Below are 23470 nucleotides of genomic sequence, written 5' to 3' on the forward strand. Positions count from 1 at the left end.
CCATGTGTATATCAAATAGATATTAGCTGTACAAGATATAATTTTCTAAATCAATTCAACTTGCTTTGTATTCATTTCGAATTAATAATTTTTTAATTGTGACTTCTATATGGATTTATCTATATGAAATAGTTAAGCCATGAGCACATAGTACAGATTGTGGTACAGCGTTGTACAGGTATTAAAACAAGGCAGTGTTATTCATCTTCTGCCTGGTATGACCCTGTGTAACATGATCTATCAAATCTTTGGCTAGAAGAACGGCTTAAGGTTTTTTGTTCATCCCCTTATTCCTAACATTTACAGGTGCTTAGACTCACAAAACTGACTTTTGATAAAAAACAAAAGAATTTAATTTTTTTTCTGTAAATTTTCACTTACATTTAAGAAAGTCACAATTTTACATGTATCAAGTATTGCTTAATGCTGTCTCTGTCACTTCTTTGTCTTCAACTGGTAGAGCATCACATTGTAACACAAGAGACCACGGTTCAATTCCTGTCAGGTGCTCGACAGGAATATATCTTTCCCTGGTACAAAAGGAAATACAAAGGAGTCCTATTTATGTAATGTGAAGAAACCCATAGTTTCATATATAGCTACGTACATAGTGTTATATCACTGCTGTGAAAAATTAGGAGTTAGAAATACACTTAAACTCCATATCTTACATTTCTATCATGTGTTAATAGGACCTGAAGGTACCATGTAGTCTGACTTTTCCTGTAGTCTGACTTTTCCTGTAGTCTATCATGTGTTAATGGGACCTGAGGGTACCATGTAGTCTGCCATTTACTTTAATACTTTTACACTATCATCTTATCATATCATTTTATCACAATGAAGAACCTGAATCAGAAACAATGAAATAGTGCATATTAAGACCAAGTACATGTGGACTGACCCAATACTGACCGTATCACCGTTTACAGATGGGCAGAAACCTGATGTGTAAACAGTGATCTGTAAACATTTGAGATAAACCTAAAGACAATTACAACCTATTGATTCCCTTAGTTTATAGATAGGTCTATTGTTTACCACTGGTAAAGGTGTGTCCCCGGCTCTGAGGAAATATGACACATATTGTACACAACGGTATCTCCTGTAAGCCTCTTAAACGTATACTGAGAAAGTTACCTCGATCAAGATCCAAGTAGACTCATTATCTGTATATCAAACTGTACCAAATTAATAGTTAATGGTGTTATATAAGGTATCTTGGATTAAATAATGAGGGGAGGGTGGGGTTAATCTAAACAAAAGGTCCATTTGGCCTGTAACTGTTCATACTTTAATTCCAAATTTTATTGGCATAAATACATTCTTCAGCATAAAAAGTTTCTAACTTTAATTCATTTGTTTTCATACAATAAAAACAGATAGGTGTAATCATACCAAGATCAGTTTTATATCATAATACAAATAAAAATCAATTGTATCAAAAGTAACATAATACAGATACAAATTAATCAATATCTTTACTTTGATATAATTATGAAATAATAAAATTTCATATGGGAAATTACAATAGGTATTTTGGCCCCTGATTATCATCTGCCACCACTTGAAATCTCAGCTCAAGTCATTATTTAGAGTTAAGTGTCAATAGTTAAAATTACTATTTAATATTCGGTGCTTGTAACTATATGTATGTTTCACTTGAAATGGAAAATAATATACTTATAGACCTGTAGTGGTTTGTTGTGAGAGGAAATATTTCTAGTCATGTTAATATGATGTCATATATTTCATTGGGAGGGGTTTCTCGGTAAGTGGGTGGTGACTTGCCCTTGTTTTGGTAGAGTGCGAAAATCTTCACTCTCAAGTATTCCGTGACACATTAACTCTGATATTATTAATTAAAATACTAGCCTCGTCATAACAAACTTCAACATTAAAGAAAAAGTATCTGTGCCACTTTGGGCAAGTATACACATTATGAGGTTCATGTATAGCTCTGGTTTTTTTTTTTTTTGAAAATAACATGTATGTAAGTGGAAAAATAAAAATATAGTTCTTAGTGTATTCGAAGAGCAGGGGAAAAAATGAAATATGGGCGACAGGGTTCATGAAAATGTGTATCATCTGAAAACATATCTCATTATTTCTCAGTTTTTAGATGTAATTGATCAGCCAGTTCATGTCCAAAGTTGCTGTACTTTTACATTATATAAGCTACATGTAACTCTGATCCTTCAATACTACATAACACATATTTACTTGTAACTGTCACCTTAATGGTAAAAACATGTAGTCACAAAAGTCACAAACACAGGTATATGTAATCGGAGGTAGGTGGGGTGGCAGGGGAGAGAAAGGGGGGGGGGGGGAGTTATTATTACTGACTGACTGTCACATATCTGACCTTGACATTTACCGGTATGTTTTATCATAAAGGAACATCAGAGATATATTGGAAAATGATTTTTATAACATCCTGTGTCATGAATTGTGTCATTCTCTGTTAAAATGTCGGGGATATTAACCATGGAATTGGTGAATATTGAGCTACCCATGGCGCTATGTATAAACATTAATACTATGTCATACTTATACATGATGAGCTACCCATGGCACTATGTATAAACATTAATACTATGTCATACTTATACATGATGAGCTACCCCTGGCACTATGTATAAACATTAATACTATGTCATACTTATACATGAGCTACCCATGGCACTATGTATAAACATTAATACTATGTCATACTTATACATGATGAGCTACCCATGGCACTATGTATAAACATTAATACTATGTCATACTTATACATGATGAGCTACCCATGGCACTATGTATAAACATTAATACTATGTCATACTTATACATGATGAGCTACCCATGGCACTATGTATAAACATTAATACTATGTCATACTTATACATGATACCCCTGGCAGCTATAAACCCATGGCACTATGTATAAACATTAATACTAAACTACATATACCCCTGGCACTATGTATAAACATTAATAAAACTGCACTATGTATCATCAGAATAATGATTTGTATGAAACTGGTCATACTTATACATGATGAGCTACCCCATGGCACTATGTATAAACATTAATACTAAATAAAACACATTATTATTTTCATATTAAAATGATGGTAAAGTGATACTTCAAACTTTACAGAATTAAAATGATGGTAAAGTGATACTTCAAACTTTACAGAATTAAAATGATGGTAAAGTGATACTTCAAACTTTACAGAATTAAAATGATGGTAAAGTAAATACATTATTATTTTCATATTAAAATGATGGTAAAGTGAAACTTTAGAATTAAAATGATGGTAAAGTGATACTTCAAACTTTACAGAATTAAAATGATGGTAAAGTGATACTTCAAACTTTACAGAATTAAAATGATGGTAAAGTGATACTTCAAACTTTACAGAATTAAAATGATGGTAAAGTGATACTTCAAACTTTACAGAATTAAAATGATGGTAAAGTGATACTTCAAACTTTACAGAATTAAAATGAAAGGCTTCTGTTTGATGCTTCTCATGGAGTTTCATATTGCATAATACATGAATCACCTATTTATCATATAAACACGATGAAATATTGAATTTTTATTATCTTTTATCTCAAATTACATAATTTACATCTGAAGAAATTATCAATAAAACTGTATGAATGGTACAATAGAGGATTGCATTTAAAATTGATCAACCTATATTGTAGGCATGAATATCTGAAATATCATGTACGTTCCTGTAGTTTTACTGATATAGTATATCTTACCCTGGGTAAGGATAGCAACATATCATACTAGCTTCACTCCAAAACAAGCACCTGTTGTTCCTAAATGTGTGCCAACTAGGTATTGATACCAAAATATTTAAAAACAAGTCTCACCTTGACTGACATAGATAAGGAATATAAATATGGAGGTGTTGGACTGAACAGTCTGTGACCAGGTTACCTGCCATTTTTTTTTCACTATTTACATCATTATTTCCACACTATAAGGCCATCTGATATGTTTATATACAGACATTAATATTGGTTATAAAAACACACAACATTTTTATTCTGACTAAATTATTAAGAAAGCAGTTCACAATATAAAGTTGTTAAGAGTACAGATGTACCTAACTTCTGACACACTAAATATCACGGTGCCATGTTTATCAGGTGCAAAACTCAGTCTTACTCCAGGTCTGGGGCAACAATTATAGAACAATGCAGTAGCATGGTGTAATGATTTCATCAAACAGTGATGCCTTTGGGTGTTTATATTACCAGGCAGGGACTTATTGTTGGAAAACTAGATATTAATGGACTTGTATTAAACTCAGACAGGGATTCGGGTCAAGACTCTCCTTACTTAACTGTAATTCATTTCTTATCTAACAGTATTATAAGAATTCTCTAGCTTGCTCTCATTCTTGAAAATCACCCATACTTCAGATTCAACAACTTACATTTTTTATATTTACTCTAGAGAAAATCAACAAAATCTACAATAAAGACAGATACCTTGCTGAGTACCTGTGTCTGAATGATTTTCTATTTTGCTCTATAACTGACAGTCTATTTAGTATAAAGTTGCCTTTCATTTGTTCATATTTTTAGAAAACAGTTTCTGTTTTCCTGAATTACAATCCAGATTTTCTTGAAGCCACTGGAGTTTATCAGTTTCTTAGTAATTTACTCATGAATGTTCTCGTAAGTCCATCACATTGATCACCAGGACTTGAATTCATGTTATTTTTTTCCCTATTTTTAACATTGTGGACACTACAAATTCAGGACTACTTTTACGTCACAATGATTATTATTTGCGTTTTCAATGCCTCCTTGACACAGCGAAAAAGTTACTTACAGATCGTGTAAAAAGTCCAAGTATCTCTGACTCATCGTATAGATATACACTTCTTACAGTGTAGTGATATACTTTATTGTTGTCTTATAAAACCACTACCAATGTTGATTGGTGGATTAATATGGGCTTCATTTTCTGAGAAACACCATTTGGGGATTTTATGACCACAAAATGGGTATCTGAGAATGTAGTTGGTAACCACCCTACAATTTCTTCATAGACATCTTTGTCAATCTCACTGTCACAAAATCCCACAGGAATTTGAGCATCAACAATCATTGACTTTTTTAATTACTCACAACCACAATCACTTATCATAATTCTCTATATTACCTCATTGTAAGTTGTATAAGATGAAAGTAGTGTGATGTGAGAAACCCTTTGTAGGACACCTATCACCTATATGTACAGAAGAAACAGCTGACTTTAATCACTTTAATATCATTTTTACAGAAATGAAGAATATATTTTTAAAATGACAGTAACTGGAGCTAAAATGTACCTCTCCCTTGCTCATCCTGCCCAATCAGGCGATTCAAATATCAAATTTAAAGTTTCCGGAAGATTCACAATCATGTCAGTGTACTTAATATTTGTGTGAAAACTTGTACATATATCAGTGAAATGCAGGATTGAAGTGTGGTGAATCATGTATGTGATGTCCTTAATACTGGCATCCTAAAACTTAAAGATGCATCACACATGTCATAGTACCATAACATGCACAGATAACAATAGCCCTTTGTATCAAACTTTCTTAATTGATTGTTTTATAGGAAGCATTTTAGGCTGCGATACAGTACAGTCAACATACAGTAGCTATTTTGACACAATCCAGTTTTAGCTATTTTGACACAATCCAGTTTTAGCGTAACATCTAACTGGAACAAATAAATCAAATAATTGCTATTTTCAACGACATAAAGAAACTGCATTTACCCTTGCAGTGCAATTTTTTAAGAACAGTATTAGTGCTTAAAGTGCAAAATTAAGATAACCACTGAAGTTTATTTATAGTGTCTTCAATGAGACCTTGAATTGCTCCTAGTGCTACCTCATCAATATAATGAATATTCTTTATATGTAGTGCAATCTCACTGAAAAGTCACATTAAAAACATCCAAAACAACATTACTAATACTGACCATGTGCAAGTACTTTGTGCACGCATTGCTACCTATTCTTTATTTATACAAACAATGGAACACCAGGGAACCAATCTGTTCTATACAGACACACCTACAATCAGATTGCCAAAAAGGCAGATTGCTGAGTACAAATTTTTGCTGCATGAACCATTGTATCAACAAAATGTTAAATAAAAAACCCATACAGACAGGGTTATATATACCACTATAACACCACCTGTAGTCTGAGAGATGTGCTAATCTGACATACAACAGCAGCCAAGCTGTTTTTTTTTATTTTCTGCAGAATTGGATAGAATTCTGATTCTTCCTCAATCTAAGAATAGATAAAACAGTGCATTTCACATACCAGTAAACCATTTTTAGACTGGAAAGCAAAGCTGAAAGCAGTCAAGTAAATTTCAATGCAATTATTTTCTTAAGGAACAAGCAAAGCGTGGTTGTTCTTTGAATACAAGTTGCAATTTCTGTAATGTGCGTACGATATCTATCTGCCAATAATCTCATGTCTGGTAATAAGCCCACCCCATTGTTGTTCTGTAGAATTACAAACAAACGTTTTTTCATTGACCGGTAAAGCTGAACGTTTGAAACAGAGACAATGTGTTCATTGTTTTGCTCCCTGGACTAATTGTTAAGATATATATGGCAGACAGCTTTAATTAGAGAGGAAGTTACATTGATCATCTGATTAATATCTCTTCGTGTGTAAGACTTCTACTGTAATGGTGACACTTACACAATACAAAGAACTATCTATACCTACGTAGGTAGAATTTAACTAGAGTTACTTCCCTTGTTAATATCGTCAATACGTAACTGAAGTTTTCCATTTTATGTAAATTAATTAAAGGTACTGCAAAATTGTAAATTCATGGTGATCAATTTTTGTGGTCTTTCAAAAAAAATCACTATTTCATGGACATATGATCTCATGGATAAATATAGCTGTAAAAATGTACGTTTACTAACTGTAACAGTTTGCGGATTGATAAATTTGTGGATTAAGATGAGTTCCCACAAAATAAAACAAATAACAATTTTAGAGACTTTACAGAGGCAGATACAGTTGAAGATTTATATTTTATTATTCCTATTTAAGTATAAAATCCTTGAAACCTATTGTTGCTTGAAAAACCAACATAAATGTTCCCCGTCAGAAAGTAATACGCTAATCAATAATCAATAAATTGATTAAAATAATTAATCAATCCGTAAGTTAATTATTGTATGTAAAACATATCTAAAATATGAAACACTATAATATTTCTAGCTGGAGTTGTGTATAAACCTGATGTATAGCCTACAGCTAACACATGGCTAATTGGGAGTGATTAATATAAATATCCTGTATATGTTCCCATCATCAAGTTTTACCTTAGTAATCTTGGCCCAGTGACAGATGACAAGCTCAATTTCCTCCATATATACTGATGCACATTCCAAGGTTACTTCATATATCAGATACATGTAAACATCTCCACACAGAGAAAATAATGGTTGTCATCACTTACTATAGACAATTATATTGTAGATATTCATCATATATATATGTAGGTATGTTTAAAGAGTATTAATATTGACAAAAAAACACTGCAACAAAGAGATACTTTCATTTTTTATCCCATAACCATAAAAACTTTTATTTGAAAAAAAAAAAAAGTCTTAAACAGTTAATGATAAAAACTGGAGACAGAGTACAAATCTTAATAAAAAAATCTCTTAGCTTAATTGTTTTATTGATAACTGAAGAGTTTATTACGTAGTAAACATAGAGAAAATTATACAAAAGCATTGGACAATACCTCTGTACATATTTTCTGTTGCTTTGATAAATCTTTGTACATATCAGCAAAATTGAATGTTTTGGAAACTAAAGCTACAACCAAAAAACACTTGTATACTTGTCAGCCTTGCTTAAATTCTTCAAAAGACAGGGTGGAGTTTTCATGGAGAAAAACACATATGGGTCCAATCAAATTGACCGACAGAGCTGGAGGAAGTTTGTGTTGAAATATCACAAGGTCCATGTTGCACCAAAGCCTAAATCAATTTTCACGTTTTAGATAGTTAGCGGACATTTTTCTGGTGTTACCATGACAACTACAAAAATATCCCAGCCATTTAACCATCATTACTTCTTGAAGCCATGAATTATATATAAAACAACCTCAACTTTAATGGGCCATGTAGAGAACATACAAAAGTGAATGCATCAGAAATATAATTCTGGTTTATTTCTAAATGGAAACATTGCTATTTAAGTGACTTACTTTTGGCTCTTTTTCAGCTAAGGTCAAACAAACTTCTGTCTTTATAACAAATCTGAAGACTATTATGTTGTCAAGTTTTTGTTGAAAGTCTGTGACAGTGTAATAATATTAATGTTATGGTGGTACAGGTTTTTGATGAAAGCCTGTGTCAGTATGATATTATAAATGTTATGGTGGTACAGGTTTTTGCTGAAAGTCTGTGTCAGTATGATATTATAAATGTTATGGTGGTACAGGTTTTTGCTGAAAGTCTGTGTCAGTATGATATTATAAATGTTATGGTGGTACAGGTTTTTGCTGAAAGTCTGTGTCAGTATGATATTATAAATGTTATGGTGGTACAGGTTTTTGCTGAAAGTCTGTGTCAGTATGATATTATAAATGTTAAGGTGGTACAGGTTTTTGCTGAAAGTTTGTGCCGTAATTTTCATAATAAAAGCTCACAGTTACATACAACTCGTGTTCAGTGTAGAACTCTTCTATATAGGAGATACATTAAGTATAAAATAAAACTTTTATTTCATGCTTAAATTCATTAATTATTTCATTAAGATTCAAAATCTGCTTCAGAGTGGATATTTCTCTTTTGTTCATGGAATTCATTGTGTTTGAGATCAGTTATTTGTTTATTTGTAATTACAAACATCCTGTGTACCAAAATATACAGTGTCAATCAAGTCTGAACCCCTGTTTCTTGTGAGAATATATTATGATGGCATTTTCACATTGTCAATCAAAAGTGATATATGTAATTTAAACAAAAGTTTACTTAAAAGCACAATATTTATTTTTCAATATACTCTAAATCAAAAGGTGGTACATTTCTCTCAACACTTCATTGTTCTCATTTTGTCTAGATTACTTTCCTGGAATTAGGAAAACATTTTCTCTGTTGTCAATGACTTCTAAATTACCATCATAGAAAATTTTGAAAACAAATGCCTTGATACTGCAAAAGCTAGAAAAAAAAGTTGACCTCAAAAATAAGTCTGTCCTGAAAATAAGCTTGTTTAACTTCTTTCTGACGTAAAATAATCTGAATTTTCATATTTTTACTGTATTCATCATAACCTGCCTCAGTATTAATGCACAGTGTATAGACTGAATGTTTACTTTCCACTTGTACCTAAATTAAACATCAGATGACAATACCCCTTTATCATAAGGTTATCATTCTGTAACATTTGATTTAGGTTCAAAGTTCAGGACCAACAATCATGAGACAATCAATGTAGATACAATATCTATTATCAGTTCAGGTTATCATGTAGAAATGTCAATTTATTGGCATACTCTATATATCTATATATATAGATTGATAAATAACATCATTCAAACTGTAAATTGTAAAGAAATCCACATGCATCATGGTTATCCTAGAATATGTCCGCGGTCACCAACAGAAAAATTGACGAGTCAAATCAGGAATAGGCTCATCAGTGGACAATAAAATAGTTAAATAAGAACGATACATTAGAGATGGTTTTTTACCAGGCATGGGCTTTTTGCTTGATAAATATGGCAAGTAATTTCAAACATGTAAATGTCGCTTTGTAAAATAGCTGATGAATGATCAAACCTACAGTACAGTAAGGACAAGGTTTTTCTGTGTCATTTAATCTAATTCTAAGGCAATTTCCTATTTCTTACTTCTATTTGTTGTGGCATTTCTAACCCGCGTTTTTTCTCTTGACTTTTTGGAAACAGTAATTTCGACAGCCAGCATGTGGAAATTTTAAGCGATACACTTAATATTTTTTACTCATGACCTTGAATGCAAGGTCATCCATCGTCATGGTTTTTGAGAAACAATCACTAGTTGACATGGTGATGAATTACAGATGCTGGTATATGGACCAGCTGGGGAAGTGAACGGCCAGCAAGTCTGTAAATCTGTCAGGCTTTCATTCATTCCCTCCTTTACAAACTCTACTACTAGTGTGTAACTTAGCTCAACATCACTCCCTCCAGTACAGAAATTCAACTTACATATACTAAAAATATACTCCAATGAGAAATGAAGGTTCAAGTATAAAAATGAATATAAAGATATTAGGGTCTAGTGGGTCTTTAGGAAGTTTCTTTGTGGTTGGGTGGGATAAGGGAGGATAAAGGGCCTGTGGAGATGAGCTTGAAGGGTGGTGAATGACCTTAGAAAAGCAAATGAGGAAGTGGGGGAGGAGTGGGGAGGAGGTGGGAGTAGGGGGCATGTAGGGATGACCTGCATATTGTGTATGGTAATTTGTGAGAGAGAGTAATCACAGAAATTCTTAACTTTTTTAAGAACATAAGTTGACCAGTTCATCTGTATCAAATTTTAACAATTTAAACAAAAGGATTATTTACTGATTGATTTCAGAAACAGATATATAACTAACAATTTGATAAACATAATTTCACAATATCTAAAGTACTATCTGATGTCATCTATAAATAGATCAATTATTATCTACAATTAAAGAGATAAACATTAAAATGTAGCCTACCTGACTACAACATATGCTTTTACATTACACTGACTGTACCGAGACATATCTAACATTGTTGAGTAATACTTGTTTGTTTTCTCTGCATCCCCCTCCTTCCTTCAAGTACATCTCTTCATATATAATCAGTGGGAAGGAATATTATGTAGCCGGCATGTCAAAGTTTTTGTTCTGATGCTGCACAGAAGCATAACATCTAGATCTGAAAAACCAAACTTGTTACTGTACCAGCTGAACTAGCAACTTGTACCAGCAGAACTAGAAACTTGTATCAGCTTAACTAGCAACTTCTACCGGCAGAACTAGCAACTTGTACCGGCAGAACTAGAAACTTGTACCAGCAGAACTAGAAACTTGTATCAGCTGAACTAGCAACTTGTACCGGCAGAACTAGAAACTTGTACCAGCAGAACTAGAAATTTGAATCAGCTGAACTAGAAACTTGTACCAGCAGAACTAGAAACTTGTACCAGCAGAACTAGAAACTTGTACCAGCAGAACTAGAAACTTGTACCAGCAGAACTAGAAACTTGTACCAGCAGAACTAGAAACTTGTACCAGCAGAACTAGAAACTTGTACCAGCAGAACTAGAAACTTGTACCAGCAGAACTAGAAACTTGTACCAGCAGACTAGAAACTTGTACCAGCAGAACTAGAAACTTGTACCAGCAGAACTAGAAATTTGAATCAGCAACTACCAGCAGACTAGAAACTAGCAGAACTTGTACCAGCAGAACTAGAAATTTGAATCAGCTGAACTAGCAACTTGTACCAGCAGAACTAGAAACTTGTACCAGCAGAACTAGAAACTTGTACCAGCTGAACTAGCAACTTGTACCAGCAGAACTAGAAACTTGTACCAGCAGAACTAGAAACTTGTACAAGTTGAGTGATCACCTGTAACAGATTGACTTTTAACTGTCCCAACTAAACTAGTAACTGTAACAGCTGAACTAATAACTATAACAGCTGAACCAGTAACTGCAACAGCTGAACTAATAACTATAACAGCTGAACCAGTAGCTGTAACAGCTGAACTAGTAACTGTAAAAGCTGAACCAGTAACTGTCCCAACTGAACCACTAACTGTAACAGCTGGACCAGTAACTATAACAACTGAACTAGAACTGTAACAGCAATATTTGTAACTGTAAAAGCTGAACCAGTAACTGTAATAACTGAACCTGTAAGTGAAACAGCTAAACTAGTAACTGTAACAACTGAACTAGTAACTATAATAACTGAACTAGTAACTGTAACAGCTGAAACAGTAACTGTAACAAATGAACCTGTAAGTGTAACAGCTGAACTAGTAACTGCAATAGCTAATCATATTAGTTGGACATTGAGACTAGTAAGATGTGAAGTATTACATCAATATTTGAATAGCTGAAATTATTCATTAAAATTTTTGTATTAACAAAGATGTGTAAAACATGCATCAGGAAGCAGTAGATCACAGTTTACAACTAAACATTACCTCATCATGAAACAGATCCTCTGGTAAACATCCAATCACCAAGTCACTGAAGAAGCACTGAAATATTGTAGTAACATTAATGTTGAAGGTCTCTATAACACAAATCCCCTGGTCACATGGTCAGCTGATACTGGACACTGAACAGATATATACAGATGGACACAAGGTCACACGCCACAAACTTAAGGTCAAACAGGTCGAAAAAGTCCCACTTGATGTTGGACACAGGACTGGGTGATAACTCGCCAGCTGTACTGCTGTACTGTGTATGTAACAGTCTACAGCTGCAGACCGACTCAGTGTACAACACTCTCCTCACGTAATCAGGCACAGCCACTTTTGATAAGATCCTATCAAATTAGAATCACTTCCTTTTTATGATGTTTGAAAATGTTGGTAAAGCTTTAATAACTTTGACCTCAAAAGCGGATTGGTTTTAGTATAGAGCTGTATATTGGAGTGGAGTCAGGGAGACTAAACTTCATACACCAGTGTATATATAGTAGGCATAATCTAAGCTTTCTGGTCAACTAGAGTGGGAGAGAGATGTAGTAAGGTCCTCATACACTCAAACCTTCTAGTCCACTGGGAGGGAGTGAGACAATATTACTGTAGGCTCTCAAATCCACTGGGAGGGAGTGAGAGAATATTACTTTAGGCCCTCTAGTCCACTGGGAGGGAGTGAGAGAATATTACTGTAGGCTCTCTAGTCCACTGAGAGGGAGTGAGAGAATATTACTGTAGGCCCTCTAGTCCACTGGGAGGGAGCGAGAGAATATTACTGTAGGCCCTCTAGTCCACGGGAAGGGAGTGAGAGAATATTACTGTAGGCCCTCTAGTCCACTGGGAGGGAGCGAGAGAATATTACTGTGGGCCCTCTAGTCCACTGGAAGGGAGCGAGAGAATATTACTGTAGGCCCTCTAGTCCACTGGGAGGGAGCGAGAGAATATTACTGTAGGCCTTCTAGTCCAATGGAAGAGAGTGAGAGAATATTACTGTAGGCCCTCTAGTCCACTGGGAGGGAGCGAGAGAATATTACTGTAGGCTCTCTAGTCCAATGGAAGAGAGTGAGAGAATATTACTGTAGGCCCTCTAGTCCACTGGGAGGGAGCAAGAGAATATTATTGTAGGCTTTCAAATTCACTTTGAGACAGAGAATATCACTACATGCCCACTAGAGTAGTGGGAAAGAAATACTACTTTAGGCATATAGTCCACTCTCTCTGAGAGAGAGAGAGAGAGAGAGAGAGAGAGAGAGAGAGAGAGAGAGAGAGAGAGAGAGAGAGAGAGAGAGAGAGAGAGAGAGATAATATTACTGTAGGCCCTTTAGTCCACATGGAGAGAGAGAATATTGCTGTCAGCCTTCTAACTCACAGAAGATTATTTGAGTTGATCCATAAATTTCAGTAAGTCCTCTTATCCACTAGAGATGGACAGGGTTATTACATTAAACCCATTTATCCAAAAGAAATAGAGAGGGTTATTACAGTAGGCCCTGTAATCCACAGGAGATAGAAAAGGTTGTTACACTAGGCCCTTGAATCCACTGGAGATGGAGAGGGTTATTAATGTTGGCCAACTAGTTAACTAGCAATAGTGAGGGTTATTAAAGGAGATTAAAACGGGTACTGCTGTAGATCCTGTAAACCCGTAGTCCACTGGAGAGAGATGTTTATTACTATAGGCCACTAGTCCATTGGAGACAGAAGGTTATTACTGTAGGCCACTAGTCCACTGAAGACAGAGGGTTATTACTGTAGGCCACTAGTCCACTGAAGACAGAGGGTTATTACTGAAGGACACTAATCCACTGGCGACAAGAGGGTTAATACTGTAGGCCACTAGTCCACTGGAGACAGAGGGTTATTACTGTAGGCCACTAGTCCACTGAAGACAAAGGGTTATTACTGTAGGCCACTAGTCCACTAAAGACAGAGGGTTATTACTGTAGGCCAATAGTTCACTGGAGACAGAAGGTTATTACTGTAGGCCATCTAGGCTGATATGGAGACAGAAGGTTATTACTTTAGGCCATCTAGGCTGATATGAAGGAGACAGTTAAGGGTGGCAACAAAACAAGCTACTCTGATCAGTACATCTTTTCTTATCAGGTTGATATATCTACTTTTGAAAATAACTGCACAATCTTAGATTTCATTCTCAATTGATAAGTATATTTACATATATAACATGACCTATTGGACAGAATGTAAATTCATTATTAATTGACTTAAGGACAACTAAAGTACAATACTGGGAAAAGAAAATATTTAGTCATACATGTCTTCCTGTTGCATTTCTGAAAGCCAAGTTTTTATTTTTATCTCGGAAGACCTAATTTGTTACACAGACTATTGGTTAAGGTTATCTGCACAATATTCTGAGCAACAAGGGGAGATGATTATAGCAAAGCCAAATTGAAGACAATTAACAAACACTGTTTTGTCAGTGACAAAGCTTTTGGGACATAATTGGTTCTGGGTAACCCATAGTGATGGACATTTGGTTAATTAAAAGTGGTTTCCTTTCACCTAATTCCAAATATTAATGTCCATTATTCAAGTTGCCAAACATTAATGAAATGCATTATCATTAATCTTGATGTGATTTTAATTCTAGTGTAATTATTAATGAAAAGATTCATTATTTAGTAAGTTCAGAATAGAAATAATGTAATGATTTTAAAGGCATTGTTATCAGATACAGTAGTTTTGTTCACAAAGAAAATATGCTCTTTCTGAAACAGTATATATGTTGAATATGAATAATCAAGCTTGTTTACCTCTTTAAAAAATCTCTACAATCAATCATGTTGTTATTAGATTTAAATTGTGTATGATAACAATAGATGAAATATATTTTGAAAATCTTTTGCTTGAAAAGTAAGCTATGAAAGAAGTCCATTTAAGGTAAAGAAGCACTTTGTTATGTTATGTGCTGTATATGCTACAAATTTGTATACAATATTAAGTTCCTATTACTGAACTTTCATTATCAAATACAAATACAATGTAGCATTTTGGCTGTAGTTTAGCTCATTCCAAGCTAACTTTATATATGTGATGATATCATTCCTTTTGTAAAACAAGTAAGTGGATTGTTTTAAGAAATTTTTGCTATTTACAAAACAATATAACTGCCAGTAGTGTGCTTTCAGATGTCTGACTGTAACAAGACTCTACATAAGAGTATTAACTTTTAGAAGAAATGTAATGAGGTTTTTAAAATAAATCTGAGGTCATAATGGCCATATTTATGGTAAGTTACCAACACAGTCCCCCACCATGTGTAGTATATACATGTTCATCACATTCCATTCTATACAGTATTATCAGCTTATTCAAAATATTTTATTTTCATTCTGGATTTAAAGCCAATAAGAGACCTGACCATAATACCATTAAAAATAAACACAATTATATTTCCCCCCTAAATATTCGTAAGTTATACAACATATGAACAAATCATATCAGAATATTTGATATCAAAAGTACTGTAAATGTTATTATAACTTCTAATGCTTCAAACAGATGTGGTTACCATATAACAAAACACATTCCTAACCTACAAACAATTTGAAAAATATGGGTCTGTAGTCATGTGGAGGGTAAAACAGTCAGAACTGGTGCCAACATTAGTCATTACATCTGTACTAATACTTGTTGGTCAATGTCAGCTAGGTTCAAGATATTGTTTCATGACAGAACACTAGTAATTGGAGTTAAGTTACACTAAGCAGATAAACACATAATCCACAACAACTAAAACACATGTTATCCTGTTTAGAATGGGAAATAATTTTTTTTTTCAATTTCAGTTTAGTTTTTTTTTGTTTTTTTCAAATAAACAGACCTATTCTATATATATAGCACTTAAATAAAAATTATCTAGACACAACCAGTGATGTGTAGAAGAAATAATATTTGAAGGAGTTCTGTAAGAGTTATTTCCCTTACAATACTTCTCGATAATTAACTTATGTCAAGCACTGATCTGTCTTGACACAGAATTATTGTTAAAATGACACATCAGGCATGCATCATCTTGAATTTTCATGGTTTCTTCTCACAAGGTCACCAAGAGTTCAATTAAGGAGGTATGGCGAGTCAGTTCAGCTGACTGGAACCAAAGCTAATGCTATTGGTGTGTTTTAAATTATTAAACTGTGGTCATGTAGAAAATCTTAAGTATAATGTAACAGTTTTTTTTTCAGTCTTCATCAGAAAAAATATAAAATCTGCAAGTTTGGAAATATGTTGCCTGTCTCTATATGCCACACCACTTAAACCAATACATTATATCGCCACACCACGAAATCTTACAGGGACCTCCTGCCTTTTATCTCATCCTCTACACGCTGGTTATATAATACACCCAACAGGATTCCCATAATCATGTGCAGCAAACAAGGAGGAAGGCTAATTGATTATCATCCTCTGCCTTAACAAACCAGCAGAAGTGCTTGTAACCTCAAAGAAAACAAGCAGAATTTCTTCTACTTTGGGGAAACAAGCAGAACTGTTGGTTGTGACATTTGACTAACTAGCAGAATTGTCTGTAACCATCAGTAAGGAAACACCACTACCTGTGACCATGGATTACAGACAATACTGCCTGTAACTTCAGGAAAATAAGCAGGACTACCACTGGCCTAATTCAAACAAGTAGAAAACTGCATGCCTGCAAACTTGGACAAAAATGCAAAACTGCCTGTGACCTTTAACAAACAACTAGAACTGCCTGTAGTATTTTACTTATAAACAGTAGTGTGCTGAGCACATTCGCAGGACAAGTGGAGTTGCATTAGTTAAGTAACCATAGTTACGTATAAAAACCAATTACTATGAAATATAATGCATATACATATTGAACACTACTGTATGATATCAGTTATCAGTGATTCTGACAACCTCCACTGACTACATACTATATCAATAATTCACATCATTGAATTAGGTCAGTCTGGGACAAATTCCTTCACACATACAGGAAACTGTCTAATTGACTTACTAACAGGAAATCCATGACAAACAAATAAAAAAATAATCTGACAAATTCTCTGGACTAAACAGATTGCCTTGCAGATTCCTAGCTTCTCGATCAAGAAGTTTTCCAGATTCACAGCTTCTGGACCTGAAAGAATTATCCAGATTCCTAACTCCTGAAAGTTTTCCAGATTGACAGCTTTTGGACAAAAAAAATCTAGATTTCTAGCTTCTGGACCAAAAACTTTTTCAGGACTCCTAGCCATAGGAGAAAAAAAAAGATTTTCCTGGCTTCTATCAATTTATGGTCAGTGTTCAAGTGTGTGAAGGGAAAATCTCAAGTGCCACATACAATAGGTTCATAGAAACTCAACATCTTTCATATACCATTTTATAACGTTAATTTTCATTTTTGAAAAATATCAAACATCATTTATCCAACATTGCTGGTATTAATAGTAACAAGATGTAAAGGAGCTCCACTGGAGTTAATTAAATTGTGCACCAGATATTACTTAGTGTAGCCATGCAAACAGATTATAATGTAGAATGTAATTTCTTGGTTACAAAGGTATACATTTATTGTTTGGTGACAAGGCAAAGCAAGTATGAAATTAGCATAAAACTCCTTCAAGTGTTTAACTAATGAATATGATTCCTTCAAGTCTATGAATATATCCATGATATTAAACTAGATTACATAATATAATCTCACTGGTCAAAAAATCATAGTCAGGTTTATATAGTACAAAAATCAGTGGTTGTCACTTTCGAATGTAGCAGGGGACTATATGGATATTATTGTAGGGTATATACGGTACAGCCAGGACACTGTGGCTGTTATTGTAGGGTATATATGGTACAGTCAGGAGACTTTGGGTGTTATTGTAGGGTATATACGGTACAGTCAGGAGACTTTGGGTGTTAAAGTAGGGTATATACGGTACAGTCAGGAGACTTTGGGTGTTAAAGTAGGGTATATACGGTACAGTCAGGAGACTTTGGGTGTTAAAGTAGGGTACATAAGGTACAGTCAGGGACTATGGTTGTTATTGTAGGGTATATATGGTACAGTCAGGTACTATGGTTGTTATTGTAGGGTATATATGGTACAGTCAGGGACTATGGTTGTTATTGTAGGGTATATATGGTACAGCCAGGACACTGTGGTTATTACTGTAGGATATATATGGTACAGTCAGAATATTGTGGCTGTTATTGTAGGGTATATATGTTACAGCTAGGACATTGTCGCTGTTACTGTAGGGTACATACGGTACAACCAGGATACTGTGGTTGTTACTGTAGGGTATATACAGTACAGCCAGGAGACTATGGTTGTTACAGTAGGGTATATACCGTACAGCCAGGAGACTATGGTTGTTACTGTAGGGTATATACCGTACAGCCAGGACATTGTGGGTGTTACTGTAGGGTATATATGGTACAGCCTGGAGACTATAGCTGTCACTGTAGGGTATACACGGTACAGTCAGGACATTGTGGCTGTTACTGTAGGGCATATACGGTACAGCCAGGACACTGTGGCTGTTACTGTACAGTATATATGGTACAGCCAGGACACTGTGGCTGTTACTGTAGGGTATATATGGTACAGCCAGGCGACTGTGGTTGTTACCATAGGTTATATATGGTACAAGAGATAGTAAGTGGCTCAGTAGCAGTGAAGCATCATGGTGTAAAGTTTGTGTTTTGTCTGGTTCATTGACAATCTAACACATACAGGTGGGGTATACACATAAAAGGCCTCTGATGTTGTAACTATATGTAAACTGTGTAACCTGACTACATGGAAGATATCCAAGGCAATGGTGGAGCCACTTAAAGGCTAATTACATCTTATCAGAAACAAAGCAGGTTAAATGGAGCCTAAATTACCTCCGCTAAACCTGCTTACAATAACACCATGGTGATGAGGCAGATCTAGCTGAATATCAAACCTTCAAAACACATCATTAATTTCTTAATAATCTGTATAATTTTTTTCATTAGGCTCTCAGCATATAGGCACTGGGTATCTTTTCAGAGCTTGTAGTTGTTGTACAATGTTGACAACTTAGTTAGTCTAATATCAATTATCCAATAATTCATTACCTCTAAAACACTCAGTTGGTACAACAAAATAGGCTGTCAATATGAATCCACATTTGGATTAAAATCCATGTTAAATGTGCCTTAAAATTAGATTTTGTAGATAACAAATAATTAAGCTATTGACTAATGAGGCTGCACAACAACTTTGTGGAGAATAATTCTTTAAAAGATGGAAGTAATGCAATACTATTGTGACACTTCACACAAAATTTTGTTCATTTTTCAAATAAAGGGGCATAACTCTCTCTTTCTAAAAAATAGGTATTGGCATCTGATAATATATGTACTGTCATTTTCAGTAATCTACATAGTCAGTTGGCCACCTGTTTTTAATGAACACTTGTCTATAAAGGCCAACTGTATATAATAAATATCTGTGTATAAAAGCCAACTGTTTATAACAATAACCTGTGTATAAAGGCCAACTGTATATAATAAATATCTGTGTATAAAAGCCAACTGTATATAAAAATATCTGTGTATAAAGGTCAATTGTATGGAACAAATACTTGTCAATAATGCATAGTCATAGTCAGGTAAAAGTCAACCCATTGTATTCTGTCCTAGAGAGACCTTTATAGACAGGTTTGACTGCACTACGTATACTTTGTAAAGTCCAAGTAAAGAACAGAGGTAAAAAAATGTTGAATTTCTACCACAATATTTGGGTGTTAATCAACTCAGTTGGTCTTTACATCTGTTTTGTAAAAAAAACCAAATAAACCATACATGTACGAAACTCTAAATGCATTTTGATTGGATGATAAAGTGAACAGCGAAATTAGAACACACAAAAAAGTATGGCTATCTAAGCTGATGTTATTTGAAACTTTTAGAAAAAGTACATATCTGAAGTGAAAAAAATTAAATATACAACAACCATTTATTGAGTGTCCCATATCTATCTGATTTTTATAATTAACTTTGGTAAAGTATAGGTAACTTTTTTGCCTAAATATTTTGCCACCCTTACAATTCAGTGCGTGTAGATGAATATCTTGACACACATACTGTTTGATCTGGGCATGGTGGTGAATAGCTTGTTAAAGCTGGTTTTAAGTTTATGTACTTTGTAAAACAGCATATAGAAATATAATTACCATACTGTGACATTATCCTGTGTAAAGGTATCAACGACAACAGAGTATATTTATCTATAATGACGATTTGATCGCTTTACATGATCATGTCTTCCTACTGTGTGTACATAGTATCTCAGGTACTCAACACACATAATGAATTAGAGGTATATGCTTCTACACAATAATAAAGGGACAGAACTCCAAAGATAATTATTGTGCATCAGCACTGGCAGAACACCAAAAATAATTATTGTACACAAGTACTGACAGAACTCCGTAGAGAAATATTGTATAATAATTGTATTTAAGTACCAGCAGAACTTTGTAGGTATTCTGTTGCACATAAGTACCTTGAATGCTGATCATGTGAGAATTGGTCGAGAGAAGACACAGCTTTACCCTGGACAAACTTCTTACATGTATTGGGTTATCATAAGGGGACATAACTCAAAAGAACAGCATTGAAATGAAACATGTAATTACCTTAGATACTCATGATGTACATCAAATTTCATACTAGTACACAGCTCTACTCCCCAAAAGATATTGCAGTTAAAGATGGCTGGTAGCCTGACATATACATTGATACCAGTATACCCGCCAAAATCAACTTCATTGTGAGGACAAACATCCCTTGACCTTTAACACCAATTCCTATGACCTTGAAGTAAAGGGAATCATTTATGTGTTTGTGGCTTGGCTTAGACCCTTTAAAGTCAAGGCCACTTTTTCCAACTTTTGGGTACTGACAAGCTGAGAGTGCTGAAGTGATCAGTGAAGTTATGCATTTATATAGACACATAATATATGCACAAGTGAATAAAAAAGCAAAGGTGCCAATATGTGTCCTGGTCCTTCACTTCATTGGAGATCAAACATTTTCTAGAAAAAAAAAATCCTAAGAATGATTATTCGAGCTCATGAACTGAACCCAACGTCATGGGTGAAATTTGAGATCACTAGAGTTCAGAAATAGAATACATTTCTGAAGCCAATGAAAACTTAATGATAGTGATACAAACAGACCACACCCTTCGTAGACTGTAATCTGAAAACAGATTCTCCTGACTCAGAACTCCCTGAAGTACAAAACACTTGTGGATTAAATTACTGCAGAAAAGGGTTAGGTTGGTTTCTGAGCATAGGAAGTCTAGAAGATTGCTTAGACTTTTTAACAACAAAATTAATTTATAGATATCTCACAGAATATGTTTTTCCACATGAGTATATTATAAGAGAGCAGTCACCAAACATGTATACTTAATGCCACTGAAGGTAACATCTATTTCTTGGTGACAGGATATACTCACACTTGCTATTGTAGATTGGTAGATCTGCCTGCGACTGTGATAATTTTCGGTGTATCATACGCCGTAATTTGACCGTCACTGAACCTTCTGCTCCGATCCGTTCTTCCAGTTCCAACCACAATGGGCGGTTACCATTGTAGTCTTCAAGTTCTAGACTCATCTGTCGACCCAGCATCTTGACACTATTGTTTAAGATTTCAGGGAGACACTACAGGTATCCAACAGTTTTTAAAGATCCCAGAAGTGTCCTAATGTCGTGTCCATGCCTTGTCATTCAGAAACCTTATTGCTGGATTGAAATTGTTTTCAAATAATAAACATTTCTATAATTCAGTATAACACACGTAATACTCCTGATTGTTACCTTGGCATGCTACTCCAGTGATAATCCCCTATTGTCAGCGTTCCTTCTAACATAATATTTCACTATAAAATATGTAAATCACTGTCACTTATGTCTAAAGATAATACACGAAACCATAAACTGAAGCAGCCATTTACAACAGAGTAAGGGGTCGTGGCTGATACTTGAGATAGCCTAGTCAATGATTACATCTGATATTAGACATCATGCCAAAATCACAGCTGATATTCCATAAAAAATAACCCCATCCCAGCTGGTGGATGTTCCTCAGGTATAAACAGATCTATAACGGCAACACAATTACCTAGCACCATACATCCCTTGTACCTGTCTGGTGTCCAAAAGTGGGTGAAGTCACTTATAGAAATCAGCTGGGTGGGGGTCACATGAAAAGAAAAAAACACTGTAAACCTGCCAGTTATGACCCTGATTAGGCTGTCAGCTTTCCAATAGATTTAACTCCTACCCACACTAAAAAAATATTCCAACAGAATTTGGCAAGCAAAGTAACTGGATAAGATGTCCTTATAGTTTGTTATAAATCACTAATCATTCATGGTGGGTTCAACAGTAATCCAAATGTCCTTTCTTGGTACAATTTTTTTTTAACTACGTAGGAAAACAATCAGCATCGGATATAGGACTTCCTGGTGAGCTAATACCAAAATAGACTACAAGCCACTCGAAGTGGATGTTGCAGGGCTCTTCAAAGACCTTAAAACATGTAATGTTTCCTGATAGCACTGTGTCAAAGGGCCTGAGATACAGTGATGTCGGCAATCCTTAAAAAAATCAGGTGGAAATCAACATCAATTAAAAGGCCACTGGCACAGTCCTAGCATCATCTGAAATTAATTAACAATTCCGGTTTTACGGCTTTTTCCGTTGGGTGAGAATGCCTAAATCCTCGATAATGGTAGAAGAAACCTGTTGAACTGCTAGCTACTTCATCACATACCTACAAACATCCAATCTTATCATACTCCTTTCCTCAGGTGTTTTTCAAAACCATCAATTCAATTTGCATAGAATTATAATCCTTTAATGAATATGTAAATAGTGTGCTGATCTCCTAGATTCCAGTGCATATCTAGCCCCAGGCAATCTGACATACATGAATCTACTTACAGTAATGTTTTTATTATAATAAAGCTATTGTTGTTTTCCATAAATCAGCCAGCATACCTGGACGACCATTTATACCTATACACCATTGTCTTAAACTTAAGTAAAAAGTTACAGGTAAAACATCACAGTCTCCTTAGATTACTGTCCTCCAACAGTATTGCTCAACAGTCAGAACCTTAATTGTCAGTCTTTAAGCCATGAAACTGCCCCCTTCAACCCACTGCAATAACAAATTTACTAAAATTGCTT

At 34.6% G+C, this 23470-nt stretch overlaps 1 protein-coding gene across 2 annotated transcripts in view; it reads right to left on the reverse strand.

Annotated features, from left to right (window-relative positions):
- LOC132548392 (rho family-interacting cell polarization regulator 2-like) overlaps window positions 1–23470 on the reverse strand; it is a 95720-nt gene that overhangs the window by 34646 nt on the left and 37604 nt on the right. The window contains exon 1 of one of the 2 annotated variants that reach the window (XM_060212255.1): window positions 12237–12487. The exons of the other annotated variant lie outside the window; for it this stretch is intronic. The gene's annotated coding sequence lies outside the window, so the exon portion shown is untranslated. Of the gene's footprint in view, window positions 1–12236; window positions 12488–23470 lie in introns of those variants that run through there. 2 annotated transcript variants of the gene reach the window in all.

The sequence above is a fragment of the Ylistrum balloti genome, unplaced genomic scaffold, assembly GCF_031769215.1.
Source record: "Ylistrum balloti isolate Yb309-2 unplaced genomic scaffold, AGI_CSIRO_Ybal_v1 Utg370010, whole genome shotgun sequence".
In the NCBI taxonomy this organism is placed as follows: Eukaryota; Metazoa; Mollusca; class Bivalvia; order Pectinida; family Pectinidae; genus Ylistrum; species Ylistrum balloti.